This window comes from Urocitellus parryii, chromosome 3 (genome assembly GCF_045843805.1).
Source record: "Urocitellus parryii isolate mUroPar1 chromosome 3, mUroPar1.hap1, whole genome shotgun sequence".
NCBI classification, from domain to species: domain Eukaryota; kingdom Metazoa; phylum Chordata; class Mammalia; order Rodentia; family Sciuridae; genus Urocitellus; species Urocitellus parryii.
This window is the reverse complement of record NC_135533.1, coordinates 6173000-6186682: the sequence shown is the minus strand read 5'-3', so window position 1 is coordinate 6186682 and position 13683 is coordinate 6173000.

Sequence of the window (13683 nt, the reverse complement as noted above, 5' to 3'; positions counted from 1 at the left end):
CTGTTGCCCCTGAGGGGCAGACTCAAGCCTCTGGGACAGGAGTCCCCTGTGCTTCTCCTTTGCTAGCAAAGCAATAAAACTTCTTTCTCCTTTTTCTCAAGACTGGGCTCTTATTACTGGATTGGCATCAGGGACAAGGACCAAGCCTTTGGCAACAGTTCATGTCAGAAAGTTGGTTAAGGAAAAACCCACTTCGGTAATCAAAGGAGAGACACCCCATAGGATCAGCTCCGCCCATAGACAAAGCTTCTGCCAAAATTAAAGTTGTTTTAATGAAAAAGCAAAAGGAGTCCTGAACACTGAGCTTTCCTCGGTGACCTCAGTTGGTCTTTGCCCCCGCACAGACTCCTGGATGAACAACAGGCCCACGTTTCCCGTGAGCACGTGGTGAGTTAAAAGGTGGTGAGTCGATTGTGTTCTGCAAACCTAACCTACTGCACAGCGCGGCCACCAGTGAGGTCCCGAAGAAGAGTATCCAACACGGAGAGCGTCTGCTGCTCTCAGTAGCTTGGGAAAAGATCAAAGCCCCCAGTCTGAAGTTTCTACTGAATCCTTATCACTTTTCTCCAGGGCAAAGTGCAAAGATTGTTGATTTGAATGATCCAAAGCCCAAGGTGTCTGTATATCTTTCCTGTTCAGTTTTGATCTTTTAAGAACTCATTCACTCTCCTCTCCCCTCCCTCTTACTTATTTTAAAAAATGAATTCTCTAGATCATTACTTTCCTGTGGCTGGGCTTTTCTTTTTCTGCTGCTTAGTACCTGGGAGGGAACCTCACAGCCAGCAGGTGCTGTTAGGTTCTCGCTAAGTGGCAAAGTGGCTGAGGCTGGCCTCAAACTTTCCATCCTCCTGCTGGGACAACAGGACACCGGGTCCTCCTTCCTTCTTCAGACAACGGTGACACAACAGATATGCTACGGGTTGGAGAATTGGAACTGTTTTTTCCTGGACGACTGTCCAACTTGCCATCTGCTGCCGCAGTGGAGGGCTCTAGACCATCTTCAAGGAAGAGGTGGAATAGAAGGAGTGAGTCCCAGAGGCTCTTCCTCTGCTTCTTCCACTCCTCCTCTTTTCTTCTGTGAAATGAATAAAAACCCAGAATTTAAATAAGTAATAACAAACATCAAAACAGGGAGAAAAAAAAAAAAGAAAAAGAGAAGAAGAACTCACACTCTCCTGAGAAGCACTTCTGCTTTGCTCCTCCCTGTGGAACTTTCTGGAATGCTTGCCTCCTAGGCCTTCCCGGGGTCTTTCCTGTCCTGTGGTATCAGCACAGCTGTGGTCTTTCCCAGAGGCCTTGGCTACGCCCTTTCTAAATCACACCGTCCGTTAGCCCAGTTTTATTCCCTCCTCAGCATTTTCCATGAACGTTTCCTGTTTGGATAGGGCGTTGGTCAACTTCTTGTCACTGAAACAAACACCTGTTGCTTTGGGCCTGTGGGGCGGTAGCAAGATGTGGCCAGATCATTTTTTGTTATTGTTGTTTTTTCTTTTGGTTTTCTCACATTTATTTTTTGGGTACCTGGGATTCAACTCAGGGTCGGTTAACCACTGAGTCACATCCCCAGTCTTTTTTATTTTTTATTTTGAGACAGGGTCTCGCTAAGTCACTTGCTTAGGGCCTCACCAAGTCACTGAGGCTGGCTTTGGACTTGGGATCTTCCTGCTTCAGCCTCCCGAGTCACTGAGATGACAGGCGTGTGCCACCGCTATGCTACCAGCTATTGTTACATATTCTTACCGCATAAAATATGATGATATAATTTGGTCAATATCACCCCCCAGTATCTTCCCTTGCCCTTCCCTCCCTCCTTCCTAGTTTCTTTCCTCTACTGATCTCTACGATTTTTATGAGATTCCCACCCACCTTTCTTTCCCCTTTTCCTATCTAGCTTCCACATATGAGAGAAACTGTATGACCTTTGACATGAGTTTGGCTTATTTCTCATCATGTTCTCAAGTTCCATCCATTTTCCTGCAAATGACATTATTTCTTTCTTCTTTGTGGCTGGATAAAACTCCAATGTGTATATGGGCCACATTTTCTTTACCCACTCATCCTTTCATGGACACCTAGGCTGGTTCCACAGTTTGGCTGTTGTGAATTGTGCTGCCGTAAACATGGGTGTGTCACTGTAGTAAGATGACTTTAATTCTTAAGGATAAATACTGAGGAGTGGGATAGCTGGGTCCTGCGTGGTTCCATGCCTAGTCTTTTGAGGACCCTCCCGACTGATTCCCATAGTGGTTGCACTAATTTACAGTCCCATCAACAGTATAAAAGTGTTCTTTTTTCCTCCACATCCTCCTAGCATTTTTTTATTGTCTGTGTTCCTGATGACCACCCTTCTCGCTAGTGTGAGATGAAATCTCAGAGTAGTTTTGATTGACATTTCCCTAGTTTCTAATGATGTTGAGCATTTTTTCATATATTTGTTGGATATGGCCAGATGTTAAGGGGGTTACAAAACCATTCACCTCATGGTGCGGAAGCAAAAAAAGAGGAAGAGGAGGGTGTGGGGTCCCACTATCCCCTCAGGGTACACCCCTAATGACTGGAAGGCCTCCAACTAGCACACGCCTCTTAAAGTTTTCTCCCCCTCCCACGGGCCATGGACTGGGGACCAAGCGATCAACTTGTGAGCCTTTGGGGGCCATCTGATATCTAAGCTACAGCCAGGCACGATGCACACACCTGCAATCCCAGCTATTTGGGAGGCTGAGGCAGGAGGATTCCAAGGTCTAGACCAGCCTAGGCAGCTTAGCAAAACCCTGTTTTTTTTTTTTTTTTTTTTTTTTTTAAAGGTTGGGAGTGTAGCTCAATGGTAGAGAACCTCTGGGTTCAATTCCCAGCACTAAAAAAAAAAAAAATAAAAGAAATGCAAAGTATACCAGTTGCCATGTTTGTTTATCTGTTTGTTCATTACCTACCTCCCCCTTCAAATGTGAGCTCCAGGAAGGGAGGGACCCTGCCTCAGCTGCCCACTCCAGGCCTGGCACAGCTCAGGCTCTGAGTAGATGCTCACTCTGTTAACTGGCTGTTTTCTTGGCCTTTATTTGGGCGGACTGAAGAAGATTGGTATTTAAAATGGAATAAAAATACTTTTTGAGACTGTCCTTACCAGTTAATAAAGTGGGAAGGCTGCATCGTGTAGACATTTAATTGAAGACTTATTGATCTCAATCTCGCAGTTTTCTTTTGGCACTTTAGTGTTGAAAACAGCACCCAGCTGTCACGATTTTAGGAAGGAGCAGACTCCCTGCCCCCAGTGCCTGCTGGAAAATAGACCTGTTTGGGGGCAATTGGGCAGGTTCTGCCTTTCTTTTTTTGTTTATGCTTCTAACGGATGGAATTTATTTCGCTTTTAAACTGCAAGTGGTGTGAAATTCTTCATCTGGGTGGGTGAGCCTGTGAGCAGGCCAAGGGAATCTTCCTAGGCGGAGTACCATCCCAGGTAGTGACAAGGGGCTTTGAGGAGCGGGCGCCAATGGGAGAGTGGCGCCCTCTAGCGCACATTTTGAGATTTGGCGTTTGTGAGTTGGACCTGGAGAGGGCTGTTTCCTCTAGCGCCTTGAGGGAGCACACTTTCAGGACATATTTGTTGATGAATGAATGTGCAGAATCATGAGCTTCTGGAGTGTTCTAAAGAAGGGAGTCATAAAAATACGTTGTCCCTTATAGATGAAATGAAGGTTGTTGGCTGATTCAGAGGAGACAAAAGGAATACAGAGATTTCTTTCTTTTCTGGTTTCAAAGAAAATTAAAAGGAAGCATGGAGTAACTTTACAAGGAGAATTAGCCCAAAAGTCAGTAATGAAAATTTGCTCTAGTCGGGTGTGGTGGCACACATCTGTAATCCCAGCGGCTCTGTGGAGGCTGAGGGAGGAGGATGGCAAGAGCAACTTAGTGAGACCCTAAACAATTAGTGAGACCCTGTCTCAAATATAAACAAACAAACAAACAAACAGACAAACCAAGGGGCCAGGGATTGTCTTAGTGGAAAGACTTGACTCTGGAATCCCCAGTACCAAAAAAAAAAAAAAAAATTTTTTTTCTTTGCTCTAAAAATCATAAAATATATAAAAAATAAACAAACAGCAATAACAACAAAACCCAAACTATCCTAAAACATTTAAGTGGGATGCCTCTCCTGACCGCCCGTGCTGCCTCAGGAGGGAGGAATGGTCTAGTAATAGCTGGGGGACAGCTAATAACAACCTCTGGGAAAGCTGTGGGCTGCTCTCATCTGTGAAATGTGAAATCCCAAGACGCTGTTGGGGAAGTGTGGGCCCCACTTGGACATTTGACAATATGGTGGTGTGGATTTTCCCCAGTTATAGTTAGGGGGTCCTGTTGGTACAAGGAGCCTTATGGTTCAGAGGTGGGTGCTGAGTGAAATGCGGTCCAGATGTGCTTGGAAATAACCCGGGCTTCGCCTGGAAGGACGCTGAGGCCGTGTTGATGATCTGGGAGGTGGTCACGGGCAGCTGGGGGTTTGTTCTACTCTTTTTTCTGCTACGTGACATGCAGACGTTTTCTGTGGGGAGTTAATGTATGTTCCTATACGATCCTTTTTCCTTTTAAAAATTCACCTCCAAGTAAATACTCCTAAAAATAGCTTCACTACTGTGGGAAGGGGGACAGGTTTTTGGCTGATGTGAAATCATGGTCTGGGGCTGTTTCCTCTGGTCTAAGAGGTCAGGATGGCTGAGGAGGGGAAGGTGAAAAAATGAGAGAATCCCTTGCTTATTTATGAATGGGGTGATTTCAAAATTGGGTCACTGGGAGAGGGAAATTAAATAATGGATCCAAATTTTAGTGTGTGATTGAATGAATTAAAGGATGAATCAACTTTTCAATATTTACTAGAGAATCAGATCAGTTTTCCAAATATCACCAAACAAGCAAAGTTGCTTCAAAGGCTCTTCACTATCCATTGCAAGGTTGAGAGTGAAGCAACTTTAAAACAATGATTTCATTTCTTAGGCTGATTTGAGGTTCACAGAGAGATCGGGCACAAAGCGCAGAGATTTCCCAGGAACCACTGCCTCCTGCAGTCAGCATCCACCAGGGCCATCACCAGAGCCTGACTGACTCCAGGGTTCCCTCTGCTGTGACAGTCCATGGATCTGGACGACCGTGTCACAACGTGTGTCCACCACGGAAGCATCACTGGAGAGTTTCACGGCCCTAAGAATCCTGCGTGCCACCTGGTCATCTCTGCCTCCCCTCAGCCCCTGATCTTTGCACTTTGTATTTGTACCTTTTCTAGAATGTCCTGTAGCTGGATTCCTGCAGTACACAGCCTTTTCAGACTGGCTTCTTTCACATAATAGTCTGACAGGAAGCAACAGTTGGCTTTCTAAAATGACAATTTTAGAAATTGTCACGGTGACCAGGCTGAGGCAGGAGGATCGGAAGTTCAAAGCCAGCCTCAGCAACTTAGTGAAGGCTTAAGCAACATAGCAAGGCCCTGTCTCCAAATAAAATGTGGCTGGGATGTGGCTCAGCTGGTAAAGCGCCCTTGGGGTCAGTCCCTGCTACCAAAACGAAACAAAAAACAAAACAAAACAAAATGTAATTCTAAACGGGAATGTTTGAGACTGGCTGCTGTTGTTGTTATTGAACTAAATATTTTTAAGAGGAAACAAAATGATATAAACAATTTGGAGAATTTCAGCTCTTTGACACAACTATTATCTTCAGCTGATCCCTTGGTGAGAGGGTGTGGCTGCTTTGGAATACTAAGTTGGGGTGCAGGTGGGGGAGCAGTTGAGGGTGCCCAGCCCATGTGAGTATTTTGGATATTGAGGACCAGCTGTAACAGAATTGTCTGAGTTAAGGCTAAATGACTGCTTATTTTTTTTCTTAATTTTGGAAGTAATTTCTGTATTTGCCTGAATTTAGAAAAATTCTGACGAACACTAGTGCTGCAGTCTGGCTGGGCACAAATCACGAGCCACTCAAGCAGGAACAAACTTTATTTCTGAACTCCACCAGCACACTCCACACACGCTCCCTGGGAAATCTCCCCCGGGAAATCTCCGGAAAGCCACCCACGCGGCTCCTCCAGGAACCACCAACCGGAAATCCCTCCTCCAGCACTTCTCCAACCAATGCGAACTCTTCAGGAATCCCCGCGAGAGCTCAACCGGAACTCAACGGGAACTCCGCGAGAACTCAAAAGTCATCATCTTAATGGCTTGCTGGTGTCACCTCTCAACCACTACTTCTGGCAAAAATGCCATGCGTCATCCCGACTCGACTGTGGCCTTCAACATCTCCCCTCTTCTGTTTAATTAAACAACAAGCAATGTGGCTTAGGGACCGTGCCTGTTAGGTTGACCAGTACTACATATGGTGCTTACCCGTCATCGGATGAGCTGACCTCAAGGCATCAGCCTCCTGTCTTAGGTTGGTACCACTGCAATTGGATCGTACCTGTCACTGACTACCTGTCCAGCATACAGCCATACTTGTGGATAGGCCTATGCACCAGTGGGGGGATGAGGTTCTTTGCCTCACCTCTGTTGGCCCCCAAATTTCGCCTCACCAACAGATAGTTCACAATGCATACAAGTGATACATAGTGCAGGCAAGTTCTGCAAGCAGTTCAAAGCAGAGGAATCCATCAGTATGTCCATTTCCTCCCAAAGTAAATCGACTCCTTGATTGAGCATTACTTGTTGAGTTATTATTCATTGATGCTTCAGTGGCTCATGATTTGTGCCCAGCCAGACTGTGGCATTTGGTGGCCCGTGCAGGAACTCCTGAAGCTTGGAGGTAAGAGAAATTGCTCGCCCCTGAGGGAAGGCAAGAGAATGGGTGACCATTTCAAAAAACAATGTGTTCTTGTTTTGATTTGTTTTGTTTTTGTTTCAAGCTGCCTATCCCTAGAACTTTCTCAGGCAAACTGGGAAAAATGGTTGGCTTAAGGTTTGAAGTTGTTCGCCCCTGAGGAAGAGATAGAAATAGACCACAAATGCACATGTCAAGAAAATAGGAAAATTGATACAATGATTTTTTGTTCCGTTTTTGTTTCATTCTGTTTTGGTTTTGTTTTGTGTTATCTTGTTGGGTTGTGTTATCTTTATAGTAGATTAGAAATTAGTAAAAAACAAACCGAAAGAGTGTTAAGTAAATTGTTAGAGGTCCAGACCATGGAGAAAGACATTTTAGATCAAGTAAAAAAGAAGGTCTCTTGAGCTAGTCAGATAGAGGAAGAAAATTTAAAGGAAAAGGGGCTATTAGGAAAAAGGTACAGCAGGAGGCTGCTACTAACTCCGTTCTATCACCAGAGGGCATAATTCAACCAACAGCTCCACCTATGGAGACAGCTGAGTGGCCCTCAACCCCTGTAGTTGATAGATGGGATCCTGAGACAGGACCTCAAAGATTAGCATGCCCTGTACTTGAACAGGCAGGAGGGCAGCAAATTCACCATGCTTTAGATTTCAAAACAGTGAAGCAGTTAAAGGAGGCTGTAACAACCTAAGGTCCCCAAGCACCCTTCACTGTAATCATGGTTGAATCCATTACCAACTTGGACATGACGCCAGCAGATTGGGCTAGCATGTGTAAAGCTGTGCTAAATGGAGGGCAATATTTGTTATGGAAGGTTGCCAATGAGGAATTTTGCATGGAGACGGCTAGGCGAAATGCAGCAGCTGGTTACCCTCAAAGAAATCTAGATATGTTGTTAGGAAAAGGACCTTATGAGGGTCAACAGCAACAAATTGAATATGAACCTGCTATATATTCATGAATTGCTGCAGATGCAGTTAGGGCATGGAAGACTTTACAAGGACATGGAGATTTACAAGGTCAATTATCTAAGATAATACAAGGAGCTAATGAACCTTATGCTGAATTTGTAGATAGGCTTATTCAAACAGCTACCAGAGTTTTTGGGGACACAGAACAAGCAATGCCCATTAATTAAACAGCTAGCCTTTGAGCAAGCAAACAGACGGTGCAAGGAGGCCATTAGACCATGGAAACATGGAGATTTAAACACATATATTAAATTATGTAGAGACATTAATGAACAAGGGCAAGTCTTGGCAGCTGCAGTACAACAGGCTTTAGATACCAGGCCGAAAACATGCTACAATTGTGAACAAATAGGACATTTTAAAGTTGCCCTATAGGAGGAGGGTTTAACAAAGTTAGGTATCAAAGGAGTAGAATACCGGGTATTTGCCCACGATGCCATAGAGGGAGACATTGGGCTAATGAATGCCGTTCTCAAACCACCATAGAGGGTACTCAATTATCAAAAAACGGACAAGGACCAGGTATTTGCCCATGATATCATGGAGAAAAGCATCGGCCTCCATTGCCAAAAAACGGACAGGGGGGGGGGCCTAATGCTCCGGGGCCCACGACCACAAATATACGGGGCACTGGAGGACACAGTGACACTATCAGGGTAGTGCCCAGGACACATTGTCCATTAGATCTCTCATCAGACAAACCAGAGGAAGTGCAGGATTGGACATCTGTGCCTCTGCCAGAGCACTACTAACTCCAGAGTTGGGAGTTCAAATCATTCCCACAGGGGTAAAAGGGCCTCTTCCCTAAGGAACAGTAGGCTTATTATTAGGACGCAGTTCTTCTACTCTAAAAGGACTTATGATAAGTCCTGGGGTAATTTATCCCAATTATGAAGGTGAAATAAAAATTATAGCTAGTTCTCCAAGAGGTATATCAGTAATTTCACCAGGAGATAGAATAGCACAGTTACTAATAATACCCAGCCTGCATGATAAATTTTCCAGCCATACTATAGAAAGAGGTTCCAGGGGATTAGGCTCCACAGGTGTAGATTTGGCTATGCTGTCTTTAAATTTAGATTCTCGCCCAATGCTAAAACTAAATATTCAAGGATATGAATTTAATGGGCTACTGGATACAGGTGCAGACCTTAGCATCATCTCTCATCAAGAATGGCCAAAACATTGGCCATTACAACAAGCCACTCAAATGCTTCGAGGCCTAGGAGTGGTAACTAATCCCCATAGAAGTGCAATGGTATTAGATTGGAAGGATCCTGAAGGATGTGAAGGAACTACACAGCCATATGTATTGGATCATCTTCCTATAAATTTATGGGGACTAGATGTCCTAAATCAATTAGGTTTGACATTAACAAATAACATCAATCCAAATGCGCCCACTATTAGGGCTAGACAAGGTTTTAGGAAAGGAAAAAGATTAGAAAAACAAGAACAAGGTATAGCAGCACCAATACAAATAGATCAAGAAATAGATAGACATGGATTGGGTCTTCAGAAGGGGTCACTGAGACAATAAAAATTACTTGGAAATCAGAAAGACCAGTATGGGTTCCTCAGTGGCCCTTGACTAAAGAAAAGATACAAGCAGCCCATGACCTGGTCAAACAACAATTAGTGGAGGGACATATACAACCTTCTGTATCTCCCCATAATACTCCCATTTCTGTCATCAAAAAGAAATCTGGTAAATGGAGATTATTGCGAGATTTAAGAGCCATTAATAATGAGATGGTTATTATGGGACCTGCTCAATCAGGGATTCCTCAATTGTCTGCTTTTGCCAAAAACCTGGTGTATTTTAGCTATAGATATTAAAGATTGTTTTTTTTTTCAATTCCAATTCATCCTGAGGATAGTCCACGTTTTTGCATTTACTATCCCTGCACTGAATCATGAAGGTCCCGATCAGAGACATGAATGGAAAGTACTCCCTCAAGGGATGGCCAACAGCCCAACTATGTGTCAAATTTATGTTAACAAAGCCATCCAACTACTTAGAAATCAAAATCCTGAACTACAAATATTTCACTATATGGATGATGTATTGTTAGCACACAAAGATAAAAACACATTGCTAGAATGTTATGCCACACTTACAAACTTATTAAAAATTATAATCTAGAGATAGCAATAGATAAAGTACAATTAAATTTTCCAATTAATTATTTAGGAGTTCTATTATCCTCAACCATGGTCCATCCACCAAAAATTCAAATACGAGTAGATCAACTCAAATCACTTAAAAAATGACTTTCAAAAATTATTAGGAGACATAAATTGGATAAGGCCTTATCTAGGCATACCAACAGGAGAGTTGGGACCTTTATTTGATATCCTAAAAGGTCCATCAGATCCAAATTCACCCTGCTTGTTAACTCCTGAAGCAAGAAAGGCATTAAAAATCATTGAGACATATATGGAAAATATGCATTTGGATAGAATTGATATAAGTTTGCCTTTATTATTTATTGTAATACCAACAAAAAATATTCCTTCAGGAGTATTTTGGCAAGAAGGTCCATTATTATGGATACATTTATCTTATTCTCCAAACACTATTCTTACTAGGTATCCCGAGGCTGTAGGACAATTAATACTCAAAGGAATAAAAGCAACAAAGGGAGTGTTTGGAATTTCTCCCAATAGAATTATTACTCCATATACTATGGATCAAATTGATGAGTTAGCTAATGAGTTAAATACTTGGGCAATAATCATGTGCAAATCTAATGTTTCATTTGATAACCACTTACCATCTAATCCTTTATTGTCTTTTTGGTCATTACATCCTATAGTTTTTCCAAAAATGACAAGAAAAACACCTATCATGAATGCTCCAAATATATTCACTGATGGGTCAAATAATGGTACAGCAGCAATAGTTACACCTGATCAAACTTTTACATTTTTAGTACCCAAACAATCAGCTCAAAAGCTAGAGCTTAATGCAGTATTACAAGCTTTTGTGATGTTTAAAGATTCTTTATTTAATTTATTTTCTGATAGTCAGTATATAGTTAATGCTATAGTATCCCTTGAAGATGCTGGTAGGATTTCCCCTTCCTCTACTGTTTTCTCTTTGTTTTCCACTATACAAAGTCTAATCTGGGACAGAAAAGATACATTCGTTATAGGACATATCAGGGCACATACAGGATTGCCTGGAGCCCTTAGTTTGGGCAATGATTTAGCAGATAAAACTACACATGACATACATATTTTCTCTACACTAGAAGAAGCTACAAATTTTCATAAAAGGTTCCATGTCAATGCTAATACTTTACAAAAGCATTTTAAAATAACTAAGGAACAAGCCAGACATATAATAAAACAATGTCAAAATTGTGTGACCTTTTTACCACAAGTTAATCTTGGAGTCAATCCTAGAGGACTGATACCTAAACCATATTTGGCAGATGGATGTCACACACTTGCCAGAATTTGGAAAATTAAAATATTTGCATGTTACAGTTGATACTTCTTCCGGATTTTTGATGGGCTCTCTTCATGCTGGAGAAAAAACTAAAGATATTATAGCTCGTTGCTTACAAAATTTTGCCACTGTGGGCATTCCAAAACAGTTAAAAACAGATAATGCCCCTGGTTATCTTCTACCTCTTTTAAACAATTTTGCTCATCATTTGGCATTACTCACATAACAGGAATCCCATACAATCCACAGGGAAGGCATAGTTAAAAGAGCTCATCAAACTATTAAAATGTACTTATTAAAACAAAAAGAGGGAATTGGAAAGGGGTATATATCCCCCAAAGATAAAATAACCCTTTTTACTCTAAACTTTTTTAATTTGGATTCATCAGGGCTTAGTGCTACAGAAAGGCATATGTATCCAAAAAATGTACATAAGCCTAAGGTACTTTGGAAGGATATTCTAACAGGACAATGGAAATGTCCTGACCCAGTGATTGTCTGGAGTCGGGGTTCTGTTTGTGTGTTTCTACAGGGAGAACAGCAGCCGATTTGGATTCCAGAGAGACTAACCAAAGCAATTTCTACAGACCAAAAAGAAGATGATTTGACTCAAATCCATAACAGCTGATATCCAGAGCTCCAGCTTGGCTATTCTTACATCTGCAACAGTGGTTCTCCCACACCTGGAGGCTAATGAATAATGAACATTATTAAGGCCTATTTCAAATGTAAAAAACCTTGAGGCTTGCTTGTGGGAATACCTTCAGACCCATATGCAAGTTACAGGAAAAAGGATGGGATATCCAAAGAAGAGTCAAACCCAGGTGGTAACCAGGATAACCAATAATAAAATAGATTTTTCAATATCTATTTTATTATTGCCTTTTCCCACATCATGAAGTTCTATTTTATTTTTTGAGCTCATACAGACCTAAGTTAATGTTTTTCTGATCAGTTCTGTTTTTTGACTGTGGAGTTTTTAAACATTGCAATGGAGATTTCACCTGTGTAAAGCTACAAGGCCTTTACTATTGTCTTATGTGTTGTATGTTATGTTTGCACACTTCTGTTTTGTGTTGTATGTCTGTATGTGCATATGTCCTTATATATGAGGAGTGCTCATGAAAAGATGGATCCAAATATTTTTTTTTATTCATGTGATTTAAATGGTTTAATTTAAATTGGGTAAATAGCTGTTGAGGATTGTTTTAATATGTGAACAAAAAAGGAGGTTAACAGATCTGTTTATTTACTTTCACCTTTCCTTTTCATTATATTTAATAATTCTGTTCAGGATAATTTAATTTGTTCAGAAAATTGTTTTCTTAGTACCTGTTGGAATTACATAATTTCTTTTTAGCCATCATTGCCAGAATTCCTATCTTCATCCCAGTGCCAGTGAAGACAAAGATAGAACCAAACTACAGCTTCTTCGATAGCTATCACAGTGAACTGTATAAACTGATGCATCAATGAATAATGTAACTCAACAAGTGATGCTCAGTCAAGGAGTCAATTTACTTTGGGAGAAAATGAACATATTAATGGATTCCTCTGCTTTGAACTGCTTGCAGAACTTGCCTGGACTATGTATCACTTGTATGCATTGTGAACTATCTGTTGGTGCAGCGAATTGTGGTAGTGCTAGCATATCTTTGCTGATGGTGTCACCGGTGATATGATTTTTCCAAAAAGAGCCGTCATTTGGCTTGGTGTCATGGCATTTTGCATCTGCTGCCTTCTGCTTGTGATGGTCTAAAATTCGGGGGCAAACAGGTGAGGCAAAGAACCTCACCCCCCCCACTGGCACCAAGGCCAAATTTGGGGGCCAACAGAGGTGAGGCAAAGAACCTCACCTCCCCACTGGTGCAAAGGCCTATCCACAAGTATGGCTGTATGCTGGACCGGTAGTCAGTGACGGGTAAGATCCAATTGCAGTGGTACCAACCTAAGACAGGAGGCTGATGCCTTGAGGTCAGCTCATCCGATGATGGGTAAGCACCATAGTATGTAGTATTGGACAACCTAACAGGCACGGTCCCTAAGCCACATTGCTTGTTGTTTAATTAAACAGAAGGAGGGGAGATGCTGAGAGCCACAGCTGAGTGGGAATGGCTCCTGGCATTTTGCCAATAGTATTGATTGAGAGGCAAGCCATTAAGATGATGATGGATTGATTCAATTGTATATTAGACCCCTGTTGCCCGCCTCGGCCTGCTACATTGGAGTTGTCGCGCTACTTTAGAGTTCTCGCGGGGATTCCTGGAGATTTCGCATTGGTTGGGGAGGTGCCAGGAGAGGGAGTTCCGGTTGGTGTGTGGTGTGTTCCTGGAGGAACACGTGGGTGGCGTTTGGGAGAGTTCCCAGGGAGCGTATGTGGAGTGTGCTGGTGGAGTTCAGAAATAAAGTTTGTTCCTGCTTGAGTGGCTCGTGATTTGTGCCCAGCCAGAC